Source organism: Oryctolagus cuniculus, chromosome 8 (genome assembly GCF_051225735.1).
Source record: "Oryctolagus cuniculus isolate XC-2025 breed Fujian yellow rabbit chromosome 8, ASM5122573v1, whole genome shotgun sequence".
Classification (NCBI taxonomy): domain Eukaryota; kingdom Metazoa; phylum Chordata; class Mammalia; order Lagomorpha; family Leporidae; genus Oryctolagus; species Oryctolagus cuniculus.
This window is the reverse complement of record NC_142874.1, coordinates 141,360,459-141,373,910: the sequence shown is the minus strand read 5'-3', so window position 1 is coordinate 141,373,910 and position 13,452 is coordinate 141,360,459. Positions and strand designations below refer to the sequence as shown.

The 13,452-nt window shown below is 46.9% G+C and overlaps 1 pseudogene; it reads right to left on the bottom strand.

The window, feature by feature from the left end:
* LOC149125197 (ubiquitin carboxyl-terminal hydrolase 17-like protein 13) overlaps positions 1 to 8,963 on the bottom strand; it is a 41,295-nt pseudogene extending 32,332 nt beyond the window's left edge.
* Positions 8,964 to 13,452: the final 4,489 nt, after the last annotated feature.

Sequence of the window (13,452 nt, the reverse complement as noted above, 5' to 3'; positions counted from 1 at the left end):
TGTTGAAATCTTTACTTAATGTATGCTAAACTGATCTTCTGTATATAAAGATAATTGAAAATGAATCTTGATGTGAATGGAAGGGGAGAGGGAGTGGGAAAGGGGAGGGTTGCGGGTGGGAGGGACATTATAGGGGGGAAGCCATTGTAATCCATAAGCTGTACTTTGGAAATTTATATTCATTAAATAAAAGTAAAAAAAAAAAGGTCAAAAAAAAGTGAAGATTCATCTCCTCTCTACATTTCTTATTCTTTTTCTTTTTAAAAAAATTTTTTAAATTTTTTTCACAGGCAGAGTTAGTGAGAGAGAGAGACACAGATAGAGTTATAGACAGTGAGAGAGAGGCAAAGAGAAAGGTCTTCCTTCCGTTGGTTCACTCCCCTAATGGCCGCTATGGTTGGTGCTGTGCCAATCCGAAGCCAGGAGCCGGGTGCTTCCTCCTGGTCTCCCATGCGGGTGCAGGGACCCAAGCACTTGGGCCATCCTCCTCTGCCCTCCTGGGCCACAGCAGAGAGCTGGACTGGAAGAGGAGCAACCCAGAGTAGTACCCGGCACCCCAAATGGGACTAGAACCCAGGGTGCCGGCACTGCAGGCGGAGGATAGCCAAGTGAGCGCAGCCTCTTTTTCTTTTTTTTTTTTTAAGATTTATTTATTTATTTGAATGTCAGAGTTACAGAGAGGAGAGGCAGAAAGAGAGGTCTTCCAATCGATGGTTCACTCCTAAATTGTCCACAATGGCTGGAGCTGCTCTGATCCAAAGCCAGGAGCCAGAAGATTCCACTGGATCTCCCATGCGGGCACAGGGAGCCAAGGACTGGGGCCATCCTCCACCGCTCTCCCAGGCCAAAGCAGAGAGCTGGATCTAAGGTGGAGCAGCCAGTCTAGAACCAGTGCCTATATGAGATGTCTGCGTCTCAGGCCAGTGCATTAACCTGGTGGGCCACAGTTGTGGTCCCTCCTCTCTACATTTCAGTGCGCAGAATGACTTTCAATGACTTTCACATGACTCACCTTTAATTCTCTTCCTTCTGTTGCTCTGTCTTCTTAAATAGTCCTGGATTCATGGGATACTGCGGGTTCTGGGGACCCAGGTTCTCTTTATTTGGGCCCAAGGGCTGCAAAGTCTGGGACCCATCCCAGCACCTGATTGGGCACTTCCTGCTGTTTGTCTTGTGACCAAAGATCCCACAATCCTTGCACTTCACCTGTGATTAGAAAAGAGATTTCTTCCTTCCCAATTTGTATCCCTTTAATTTCTTTTTCTTGCCTAATAGGTCTGGCTAAAACTTCCAGAACTATATTGAATAGCAGTGGTGAGAGTGGGCATCCCTGTCTGGTACCAGATCTCAGTGGAAATGTTTCCAACTTTTCCCCCATTCAATACGATGCTGGCCATGGGTTTTTCATAAATTGCTTTGATTGTATTGAGGAATGTTCCTTCCATACCCAGTTTGCTTAGAGTTTTCATCATGAAAGGGTGTTGTATTTTATCAAATGCTTTCTTGGCGTCTATTGAGGTAATCATATGGTTTTTCTTCTGAAGTCTGTTAATGTGGTGTATCACATTGATTCTTTGTGAATATTGAACCCTCCCTGCACACCAGGGATAAATCTCACTTGGTCTGGGTGGATGATCTTTCTGATGTGTTGGTGCATTCTATTGTACTCTATAGAATACTATACAGCAGTAAAAACCAATGAAATCCAGTCATTTGCAACAAAATGGAGGAATCTGGAAAACATCATGGTGAGTGAGTTAAGCTATTCCCAAAGGGACAAATAACATGTGTTCTCCCTGACCAGTGACAACTAACCAACCACAAAAAATGAAACGTGTTGAAGTGAAATGGACACTATGAGAAACAGTGACTTGATCAGCTCTTGTCCTGACTGTTGATGTACAATTTAATACTTTATCCCTTTTAGTAGTTTTTTTGTTCTAGTTAATACTGTTGGTTGAACTCTATAATTAATACACATTTATTCTTAGGTGTTGAAATTTAACTGAAAAGTGATCCCTGTTAAATATAAGAGTGGGAATAACAGAGAGAGGAGAGGTACAATTTGGGACATGCTCAAGCTGACTTGCCTGAAATGGTGAAATTAGAAATGTGCCAGGGCATTCCAATACAATCGCATCAAGGTGGCATGTACCAATGCCATCTCACTAGTCCAAGTGATCAATTTCAGTTCACAATTGATCACACTGATATGTCTAAGAGCCAAAGGGATCACACAAACAAGAGTAGTGTCTGCTAATACTAACTGATAGAATCAAAAAGGGGCCGGCACCGCGGCTCAATAGGCTAATCCTCTGCCTTGCGGCGCCAGCACACTGGGTTCTAGTCCTGGTTGGGGCGCCGGATTCTGTCCCAGTTGCTCCTCTTCCAGGCCAGCTCTCTGCTGTGGCCAGGGAGTGCAGTGGAGGATGGCCCAAGTACTTGGGCCCTGCACCCCATGGGAGACCAGGAGAAGCACCTATCTCCTGCCTTCGGATCAGCGCAGTGTGCTGGCTGCAGCGCGCTGGCCACGGCAGCCATTGGAGGGTGAAGCAACGGCAAAGGAAGACCTTTCTCTCTGTCTCTCTCTCACTGTCCACGCTGCCTGTCAAAAAACAAACAAACAAACAAAAAGAATCAAAAAGGGAGAGAAGGATCCAACATGGGAAGCGGGATACACAGCAGACTCATAGAATTGCAGATGTCCTGAACAGCACTCTGACCTCTGAATCAGCCCTTAAGGCATTCGGGTCTGGCTGAAGAGCCATGGGGGTATTTTAGGCATGGAAAGCCAAGACACTCTGGCAAAAAAAAAAAAAAAAAACAAACCCTAAATGAAAGATCTCTGTGAGTGAGATCCCAGTAGAAAGAACAGGCCATCAAAGGAGGAGGTACCTTTCTCTGAAGGGAGGAGAGAACTTCCACTTTGACTATGACCTTGTCTAAATAAGATCAAAATCAGCGAACTCAAGAGGCTTCCATAGCCTTGGAAACTCATGATTAGAGCCTAAGGAGATTTCTGATATCATAAACAAGAGTGTCAATTTGTTAAGTCAACAACAGGAGTCACTGTGTACTTACTCCTTATGTGGGATCTCTGTCCTTAATGTGTTGTCCAATGTGAATTAATGCTATAGCTAGTACTGAAACAGTATTTTACACTTTATGTTCTGTGTGGGTGCAAATTGATGAAATCTTTACTTAATGTATACTAAATCGATCTTCTGTATATAAAGATAATTGAAAATGAATCTTGATGTGAATGGAATGGGAGAGAGAGCAGGAGGTGGGAGGGTTGCGGGTGGGAGGGAAGTTATGGGGGGGATAAAGCCATTGTAATCCTTAAACTGTACGTTGGAAATTTATATTTACTAAATAAAAGTTTTTAAAAAAGATTTTTTAATCTGATTACCAAATTTGCATGTGTAATATTTTACAGATAAATATAAACACTGATTTTTAATTCTTCATATAATGTTCACTTAGAATACAAACCTAGAAATGCATCTCATTACTTGTGAGACATTTCAGAAATATCTTAGGACCCAAAGCCTGTATTAGGGAGGGATATTAGATTAAAGGACAGGAGATTCCACAAGAGAAGGTAAAGGACCAGGTTTCACCAGAAGTATGTTTTCGGACATGTCAGTAAATGAGACGTAAGGTCTCCCCATGATCCTGAATGGCACAGAGATCTCCTGAGGATGTCTCAGGTCAGGATAACACAAGATGGAAATGGTCCTTTAAGTTACAGAGGCAGAATTTTCCGTGTCCCTATCCAGTGAGCGAATGAAGAAGGATACTTGAGTGCCACCAGATCCCAACCTCTGCGTACCTTGGGATTCTCCTCCTTTTGGGGGCACCCTCAGACAAACTGGTCCCCTTAGTTGCTTTCTCATGTCTGGGATTTAAGAACCTCATGGGTCAGATGCTCTGGATAGTGATCTGTCATTCAGCTGGAAGTTTTGGAAATCAGTTTTCCTCAGATGTTGATTTTTTGTTCGAAGAAAAATGAATTTTGAGGGGCTGGAGCAGTGGCTCACTTCATTATTCCTCTGCCTGCGGGGCTGGTGTCCCATGTGGGCACCAGGTTCTGGTCTTGGCTGCTCCTCTTCCAGTCCAACTCTCTGCTGTGGCCTGGGAGGGCAGTGGAGGATGGCCCAAGTGCTTGGGTGCCTGTACCTGCATGGGAGACCAGGAGGAAGCACCTGGCTCCTGGCTTCGGATCGGCATAGCTCTAGCTGTGGTGGCCATTTAGGGGGTGAACCAATGGAAGGAAGACCTTTCTCTCTGTCTCTCGCTCTCACTGTCTAACTCTACCTGTCAAATAAAAAAAAAATTTTAAATGAATTTTAAAATTATACACAAAGAGAATTCCTTTATGTACCTCTGTACTGAGTGTTGAGGGAATCACACAACAAGGTTCCCAAAAAGTGTAGTTTTCTATGAAATATTTAAACACCCTTAATATTTCAGTGTTAATGGCCCATGATAAAAAGTTGTTCTGTTTTTTTTCTTCACACTCTTTGTTGAGTTCTTTACTTATGTATGGTTAATCACATCTAAATAAATAACCTGAAAAGAGGTGATTTTAAAAATTAAAGAAAGGCAGCCGGCACCGCGGCTCAGTAGGCTAATCCTCCGCCTTGTGGTGCCGGCACACCGGGTTCTAGTCCCGGTTGGGGCGCCAGATTCTGTGCCGGTTGTCCCTCTTCCAGGCCAGCTCTCTGCTGTGGCCAGGGAGTGCAGTGGAGGATGGCCCGAGTGCTTGGGCCCTGCACCCCATGGGAGACCAGGGGGAGGCAGGCACCTGGCTCCTGCCATCGGATCAGCGTGGTGTGCCAGCCGCAGCGTGCCGGCCGCGGCAGCCATTGGAGGGTGAACCAATGGCAAAGGAAGACCTTTCTCTCTGTCTCTCTCTCTCACTGTCCACTCTGCCTGTCAAAAAAAAAAAGAATTAAAGAAAGGGGGCTGGAGGGAGCCAGCACTGTGGCATAGCTGGTAAAGCCGGCTACTGCAGTCCTGGCTGCTCTTCTTCAAATCCAGCTCTCTGCTGTGACCTCTGAGAAAGCAGTGGAGGCTGGCCCAAGTCCTTGGGCCCCTAGACCCATGTGGGAGATGCAGAAGAGTCTCCTGGCTCCTGGCTTTGGATCTGTACAGCTCCTGCCCTTGCAGCAGATTGGAGAGTGAACCAGAGGATGGAAGACCTCTCTCTCCCTCTCTCTCTCTCTCTCTCTCTCTCACTTGCTCTCTCTGATTCTCCTCTATATGTGCAAATCTGACTTTCAAATAAATAAATGAATCTTATAAGAAATTAAAGAAAGAAAAATGAAGAAAAGTGGAATGAAGTTGGTGGTGCAGGCAGATGGATGCTAGGGTGGGAGGTATCTGCTCTTGAATGTGTATATATAAAATATATGAAATGTGTTAACCTTAAAATAATGAAACGCTAGTCAATTACCATAACTACTCATTCACTACCACAAACAAAGTAGGATACTGGAGTATATTACCCTTAGAATTCCGGGTAATAAACAATATTTACATTGATGTATTTTATCCTTCTCTGTACTAAAAAATGCAGGAAAGAATCCATCCCAAACAACTAATGCCTTATCCCCAGGTGTCACTTATCCTGCATTTTATTTTTCTTGAGTGATACCTGTAGAACAAAATTCTGAAAAGAAACCCACCTGCACTCCAGCTGTGCTCCTCCTGCCTGTCTGCAGGGACTCAGGTGGGTGGATGCTGCAGAAAGAACACTGGAGAGAATGAGGCTCCCAAGACAACTGAGGCAATGCAGGGAGGGAGGAGGGATTCCAGGCTGGCTTTTATAGGGCTTCTAGGAGGCAGGATTACACCTGTCATCCAATCTGATCATCTCCAATCCAATCAGGCTTCATGCAGTTACCTCTGTAAAGCCATGCACTCTACTGTCTACCAATTAATTGCCTTCAGAATATTTCTTTTCCCTAAGGAAAAAATTCACTCTGCACCGTGTCATTATCCAGTGTATTCAGTTGCCTACGTCTTTGAAAAAGGAGGTGCTGCCATTCTGGAATGGCACCTGACAGCTGGTGAACTCATCTACAAGGCCACCTCAGTTTCTACTTAGTAGCAGACCAGAGCACCAAAGGTCTATTTTTGCAACAGACCATGCTATGAACTAGGAATTCTAATAAGTCTTTAGATTTTCATGTTCTTCCTCTTCCCATCCAGCTCTCTGCTGTGGACTGGGAATACAGTAGAAGATTGCCCAGAAGAAGATTCTGCGTCCAGGCTTCAGATCCACCAAGCTCCAGCCATTGTGGCCATTTGAGGAGGGAACCAGCAGATGGAAACTTTGCTCTCTGCCTCTCACTCACTCTGTCTGTAACTACCTCCCAAATAAATAGACAAATTTTTTTCTAAAAAAATAGAATCCTACTTTTCTAGGGAGAAAGTTTTTAAAGGGTTACTATGAATATTTTTGCTATAACAAAAATTTTACACTTTCTTTATCTCTCTCTACCTCAATTCTGATTTTCAAAAAAGTAAAAATCATAAAAAGAAGGAAAGAATTAAAATGTTTCTCATTCCTGTTTACTTGGTCTGACTGGAGGCCAGTAATGTGGAGTCGTGGGCTAAGCCCCGACTTGGGGTGCTGGAATCCCATATGGGCAGCAGCTTATTTCCCAGCAGTTCCTCTGCTGATCTAGCTCTCTGCTATTGCCTGGGAAAGCAGTGGAAGATGGTCAAGTATTTCAGACCCTGCAGCAGTGAGGGAGGCCTGGAAAAAGTTCCTGGATCCTGGCTTGGGATGGTTGCAGCTCGTTCTCCTGTGGTCATCTCAGGAGTGAACAAGGCACTGGAAGAACTTTTTCTCTGACTGTAACTACTTCTCAAATAAATAAGTAAAATATTTTGAAATAAAGTGGATCTGACTAGCAAGGACATTTTAATAATTACCAGTGACATTATTTGAGCTACAAGAAACCATTGGAAATGTTCATGCCTGAAGCATCGTACTTACTCACAGAGGAACACACTCAAATGTGTTGCCGAAATATTGATGCAATTTGTTTATTTGAAAGGCTTCCGTAGCCTAGGGAGCTCCTGTCAAGAGCCTTGAGTGGTCACTGACATGATAAGTAAGAGTGTATTAATTGTTGGGGCTGGGTCCGTGGCACAGTGAGTTTATCCTCCAGCTGCGGCACCGGCATCCCATATGGGCTCTGGTTCTTGTCCTGGCTGCCCCTCTTCCAATCCAGCTCTCTGCTATGGACTGGGAAAGCAATAGAAGATGGCCCAGGTGCTGGGGCCCCTGTACCCACATGGTAGACATGGAAGAAGCACCCAGGTCCTGGCTTTGGATTGGCCCAGCTCCCACCATTGTAGTCATCTGGGGAGTGAACCAATGGAAGGAAGATCTTTCTCTCTGTTTTCCCTCTCACTGTCTGTATCTCTAACTCTCAAATAAATAAAAAATAAAAAAGAGAGTTAATTGTTAATTAACAAAAGACATCACTGTGCACTACCTTTGCATAGAGGACCTCTGTCCTTAGTGAATTGTATTATTTGAGTCAACTGTAAAACTGGTTTTCAAAGAGCTTGTGTGTGTGTGTGTGTGTGTGTGTGTGCGTGTACAAAGTGTTGAGATCTTTGCTGCGTATAGAGTTGGACTTCTGTATACATAGTAAATAGAAAATGAATCTTAATGGAGAATGAGACTGGGAAGAAGAGAATGAGGAGGTTAAGGGGTGGAAGTGTGGGCAGGAGGGCGGGTATATTAGGAATAATCACACTATTCCTAAAGTTGTACTTGTAACATTTATATTCATTAAATAAGAGGTTTCTTTGGGGAAAATAAATAAAAAAATTGTAAAACTAAAAAAAGAAAAATAAAGTATGCCTTTAGAAGGTTTTACCAGATAAAATCCTCTATTTTCAGCCTTCAGTCTTTCCAGCATTCTTCTTTATTTCCATTTGAGAAATCAAAGGCACACATAAAAGCATCATACCAACCAAGTTCCACAATAGGTAGATGTAAGCCTTATCCTGATCAATGCATCTTCCACAGGTGTTGTACTAAAGCATTACATACCCGGAGGATATCAGGGATTGAGACCAACCCTAAGACCCGCAATCCAATTAAGGGCTTGCAGTTGACTGGTGGATTTTGTACCTCTTCAAGGATGTGGCAGAAAGTGTAAAACATAAAAGGATGGGTGACCAAAGAGTGCATACAACCTCAGGAACATGGAGCAAACGCTACCTTACAATGCGATCTTAGCTCACCAGTCAAGATCTCCAGGAGGGATGAGGAAACACCATCCTGACCAGGAAAGGGCCCTGCTGCACGGGGCAGCTGGGCACATCACTCAGCAGGTAGCCATGAATCCTGGCAACCTCCCTTGTCCGGGAGGAAGGAGCAAACCTCCCAAGAGGAAGAACAAACCTGCAAAGAGGCCTCTGTTGTTGCTGTTCCGCTGACGTTAGTGCAAGAGGACTTGAACAAACCTGCAAAGAGGCCTCTGTTGTTGCTGTTCCGCTGACGTTAGTGCAAGAGGACTTCACGATTATGTGGTTGGGTGACAGTGCACGAGTTAAGTGTTTGTATTTGCAAGGGCAAAGGGTTTGTCCTTATGAACTGTCCTAGGTGTGAATTGGAAGCTTAGGTTGGAACCAAATGTCTATGTCTTCTGCATTTGCAAGAGGTGAGAGACTGTGTTTTGTGTGAGGCCACAATGTTGGATCGAGATGTGTGCTTTCCAGCGTGTCATGTCGCTAAGCAATTGTTGAGATTGGAGGCACAGAACTCTCTGCCTCATGAAGGGATTCTGAAGCAGCTGAGAAAGATGGGGAATAATGGCCTCCTTCTCCTTTGGCTACAAACAATCCTGCTTCATGCTTTCCTCTCCATCACCTCTCATGGAAGTCTTGGTGACAGATTTCTCCAAGTCAATCGTGAGGGCGAACCTCATGGCCCTCTCTCTTACCACAATGTATGACCTCAGGTTGTCACAGTCCCTGGGAGTTTCGTTGCACCTACTAGGAGCCTCTGGAAATCAACCATTGTCTTGAAGCATCAACCACATTGTGTGATCATCCCAAGCTCCTGAACAGGAGCCCTTCATCCTCCAGAATCGCCACAGTTTGTGTTTCTTAAACTCACAACTGAAATCACAGCGTACTAACCTCCCACACAGGACCTCTGTCCTGAATGAATGGCATTAGGAGAGTTAACTGTGAAATGTGTGTCGCTCCCCCTCTTCGTGGAGGAACGACACTAAACCCTGCCTAGGCTTCATATCCGAGTCACGGCACCATTATGTCGCTCCCCCTCTTCATGGAGGAACGACACTAAACCCTGCCTAGGCTTCATATCCGAGTCACGGCACCATTATGTCGCTCCCCCTCTTCGTGGAGGAGCAACACTAAACCCTGCCTAGGCTTCATATCTGAGTCACGGCACCATTATGTCGCTCCCCCTCTTCGTGGAGGAGCAACACAGGACCCTGCGCTGTTCTTTCGTCTGCTCGGCCCTTCCCGGGTTTGCTGCTGGTTCTTCCCGGGTTGGCTACTATCCCTTCCACCTCCGTGGAAGGGCAGTTCCCCCTGGCCACATTCCCCACTTCCGCAGGGGAGCGGCACACCGCCGGCCAGTTCTCTCGGGGGCTGCACGGGTTCCCTTAGATGTTCCCCATAGATGTTCCCCGGTGCATGCCGTCTCTCTCCTCCTTTATAGTCCTCCTCCGCCAATCCTAACTCGGCTGCCCACACGCCGAGTACGCTGCTCTCCTCCAATCAGGAGCAAGTCCTACAGTTTATTAGTTGAACTGGAGGCAGCTGTGCGGAAGCTGTTTACTTCTCTCCCAGCGCCATATTGTGGGAGAGCAGATGCATAGAATAAATCTTAATTCCAGTAACTTAGTCCAGTCCGGATTGCTCCCCACAGATCCCCCTTTCTTTTTATTTTTTGGCGTTGATACGCGCCTGTCTTCGGTGTCCCGCGGCACACACTCTGCTCTACTTGCTAGAGTTGCCACAGGCTCTTACAAGTCCTATCAATCAGGAAAACCTAATCCGGGTCCTCTCTTCGCCATTGTGAGGAGGTTTTTAGGCGCTGATGCGTGCCTGTGTTCGGTGCCCTGCAGCGCATGCTCTGCTCTGCTAGAACTGCCTGCAGGTGTTTACAAAACCTATCAGGCAAACCGAATCCAAGCCTTCTCATTGCCGTATTGTGGGGGAGACTTATTAGTGTTGGTTTGTGCCTATCTTCGGTGACCTGCAGCTCATACTCTGGTCGAGCTGCTTGCTGGCGCTTACCGCCTTAAATCAGGCAGACCGAATCCAAGCCTCCTAATTGTTGCATTGTGGGGAAGCTTTACTGATGTTAATTCGTGCCTGTCTTCGGTGACCTGCGGCGCATAAGCTGCTAGCCGCCGCAGGTGCTCATCGTGCTCATCGCCTCACTTAATCAGGCAGACCGAATCCAAGCTCTCACATTGCAGTGTTGTAGGGAGGCCTTTCTATTTCTCTATTTCTCTATCTCCGGGCATTCCTATTTCTCCCATTTTACTTCTATCTGCCAACATTCCCATTTCTCTCACTCCACTTCCAAACTTCTGTTTCTCTTATCCCCGCAGCTTCCCGCTGCCCGCCCCGAGGCTACTTCTCGGCGGCTTCCCGGCTAAGCCGCTTCAGCCCGCGCCTCTCTCATCTGCGCAGCTTCCCGGCTTTGCGCGGCTTGGCTTCGTGCGCTCCGCGGTCTCCACGCCCTTCGCGTCTGCACCACGGCCTACGCCAGCCCCGTTCCCTATCTACTTGTGCCCCGCACGCTCTCTCTGTGCACGGCAGCCTCCGCGAGTCACACAGCGTGTAGCTTACGTGTCCGCCACTAGCATTCAATCTAAGTTCCCCGGGCTAGCTTGGCGAATTCAACCCAGCGTACGTCTCCGCCCCACGGTTTGGCTTCCCGTCCTTTGCTCCCCGGGCTAATCAGACGGATCCCAACCTGGCTCACGTTTCAGCTTCTGGTTTCAACTTTTCGCCCCCTATTCCCGGGCTAACTTGAGAACCCCAAAGTGGCTTCCGTTTCCGCCTCAGCCTGCCCCCCGCGGCTTCAATTTCCCTAACATTTTTCTCTACCCGGTATGTTTCCCCAAACTTTCCTCCAACAATACTCCTCCCTCATTTCTCCTGGCCTCTCCCCACAGTCCGCATCCGAGTCTGTTTGTTCTAGCTTTCACTTTCGCTTTCGACCTTAGAGATTTCTCCCAGCTTCCCCCCGTAGTCCGTATCCGAGTCTATGCCTAGGCTTTCAACAGCTTCCTCCGGCACCTTTTTCGTCCGGCTTTTCCCTAGGCTGTTTGCTAGTCTCTCTCTCCGGTAATTTCCCATTTCTTCCCGTTTCTTCCCGTTTCTTCCATCCTAGGTTTCATATCCGTCCTAAGTTTCCTATGCGAGCTAGGTTTCCTATCCGAGTCACGTTTCTTCCCTCCTAAGTTTTCTATCCGTCCTAGGTTTCCTATCCGAGTCACGGCACCATTATGTCGCTCCCACTCTTCGTGGAGGAACGACACTAAACCCTGCCTAGGCTTCATATCCAAGTCACGGCACCATTATGTCGCTCCCCCTCTTCATGGAGGAGCAACACTAAACCCTGCCTAGGCTTCATATCTGAGTCACGGCACCATTATGTCGCTCCCCCTCTTCGTGGAGGAGCAACACAGGACCCTGCGCTGTTCTTTCGTCTGCTCGGCCCTTCCCGGGTTTGCTGCTGGTTCTTCCCGGGTTGGCTACTATCCCTTCCACCTCCGTGGAAGGGCAGTTCCCCCTGGCCACATTCCCCACTTCCGCAGGGGAGCGGCACACCGCCGGCCGGTTCTCTCGGGGGCTGCACGGGTTCCCTTAGATGTTCCCCATAGATGTTCCCCGGTGCATGCCGTCTCTCTCCTCCTTTATAGTCCTCCTCCGCCAATCCTAACTCGGCTGCCCACACGCCGAGTACGCTGCTCTCCTCCAATCAGGAGCAAGTCCTACAGTTTATTAGTTGAACTGGAGGCAGCTGTGCGGAAGCTGTTTACTTCTCTCCCAGCGCCATATTGTGGGAGAGCAGATGCATAGAATAAATCTTAATTCCAGTAACTTAGTCCAGTCCAGATTGCTCCCCACAATGTGTTTTCAAACAGTTGTGTGTGTGTGTGTGTGTGTGTGTGTACCTTGTTTGAAATAAAGTAACTAAATTAAAACTGTAAAACTAAACCAAGGAAATTAAAGTATGCCTTTCTAAGGGTTTACCAAATAAAGAAACCTATTTTCCACTCTTAGTCTTTCCAGCGTTCTTCTTTGTTTGCATTTCAGAAATGGAAGCACATACCAGCACATCATGGAGGGGCCGGCACTGTGACAGAGCAGGGAAAGCCGCCGCCTGCCGTGCTGGCATCCCATATGGGCGCGGGTTCAAGTCCCAGCTGCTTGACTTCCGATCCAGCTCTCTGCTATGGCCTGGGAAAGCAGGACAAGGTGGCTTGCAACCTTGGGCCTCTGCACACACATGGCAGACCTGGAAGAAGCTTCTGGCTCAGGGATGTGGATAGGCACAGATCACGTGTTGTGGCAATTTGGGGAGTGAACCATTGGAAGGACAACCTCTCTCTCTCTCACTCTCTCTCTCTCTCTCTCTCTCTCTCAGTCTCTCTCCCTTCATGCGTCCCTCCCTGTGCCTCTACATAACAGCACCTTTCAAATTCATATGGAAATCTTAGAAAAGTAGTATAGGGGCCATCGTTGTGGTGCAGTGGGTTAACGCCCTGTCCTGAAATGCCAGCATCCCGTATGGGCACTGGTTTGAGACCCGGCTGCTCCACTTGCAATCTAGCTCTCTGTTATGGCCTTGGAGAGCAGGACAAGATGGCCCAAGCCCTTGGCCGACTGTTCCTGCATGGGAGACATGGAGGAAGCCTCTGTCTCCTGGCTTCAGATTGGTGCAACTCTTGCTTTTTAGGCCAGTAGGGGAGTGAGTAATCGGATGGAACCCTCTCTCTCTCTTTCTCTCTCTTTCTCTCTCTCTCTCTCTGCCTCTCCTCGCTCTGTGTAACTCTGACTTTCCAATAAATAAAGAACCATTTAAAAAAGAAGAAAATATATCTTAATGGAGAATGGGACGGGGAATGGCAGATGAATGAGGAGAAGGGTTGGAAGGGTTGTATTCCATACGTAAAAAGCTTCTTTGGAGAATATGTACAGAATTGCAAAACTAAACAAAAGTTAAAATGTTCCTTTATAAGGGCTCAGCAAACTAAAACCCAAAACCTGCTTTCAGCCATCAGTCTCTCCAGCATTCTTCTTTGTTTTCCTTGAAGAACTCCAAGGCACATAGAAGCACATCATGGCACATCACCAAGTTCCACAAGGCACATGAAAGCCTTATCCTTCACATGCATCTTCCCCAGGTAGTGGAATCAAGCG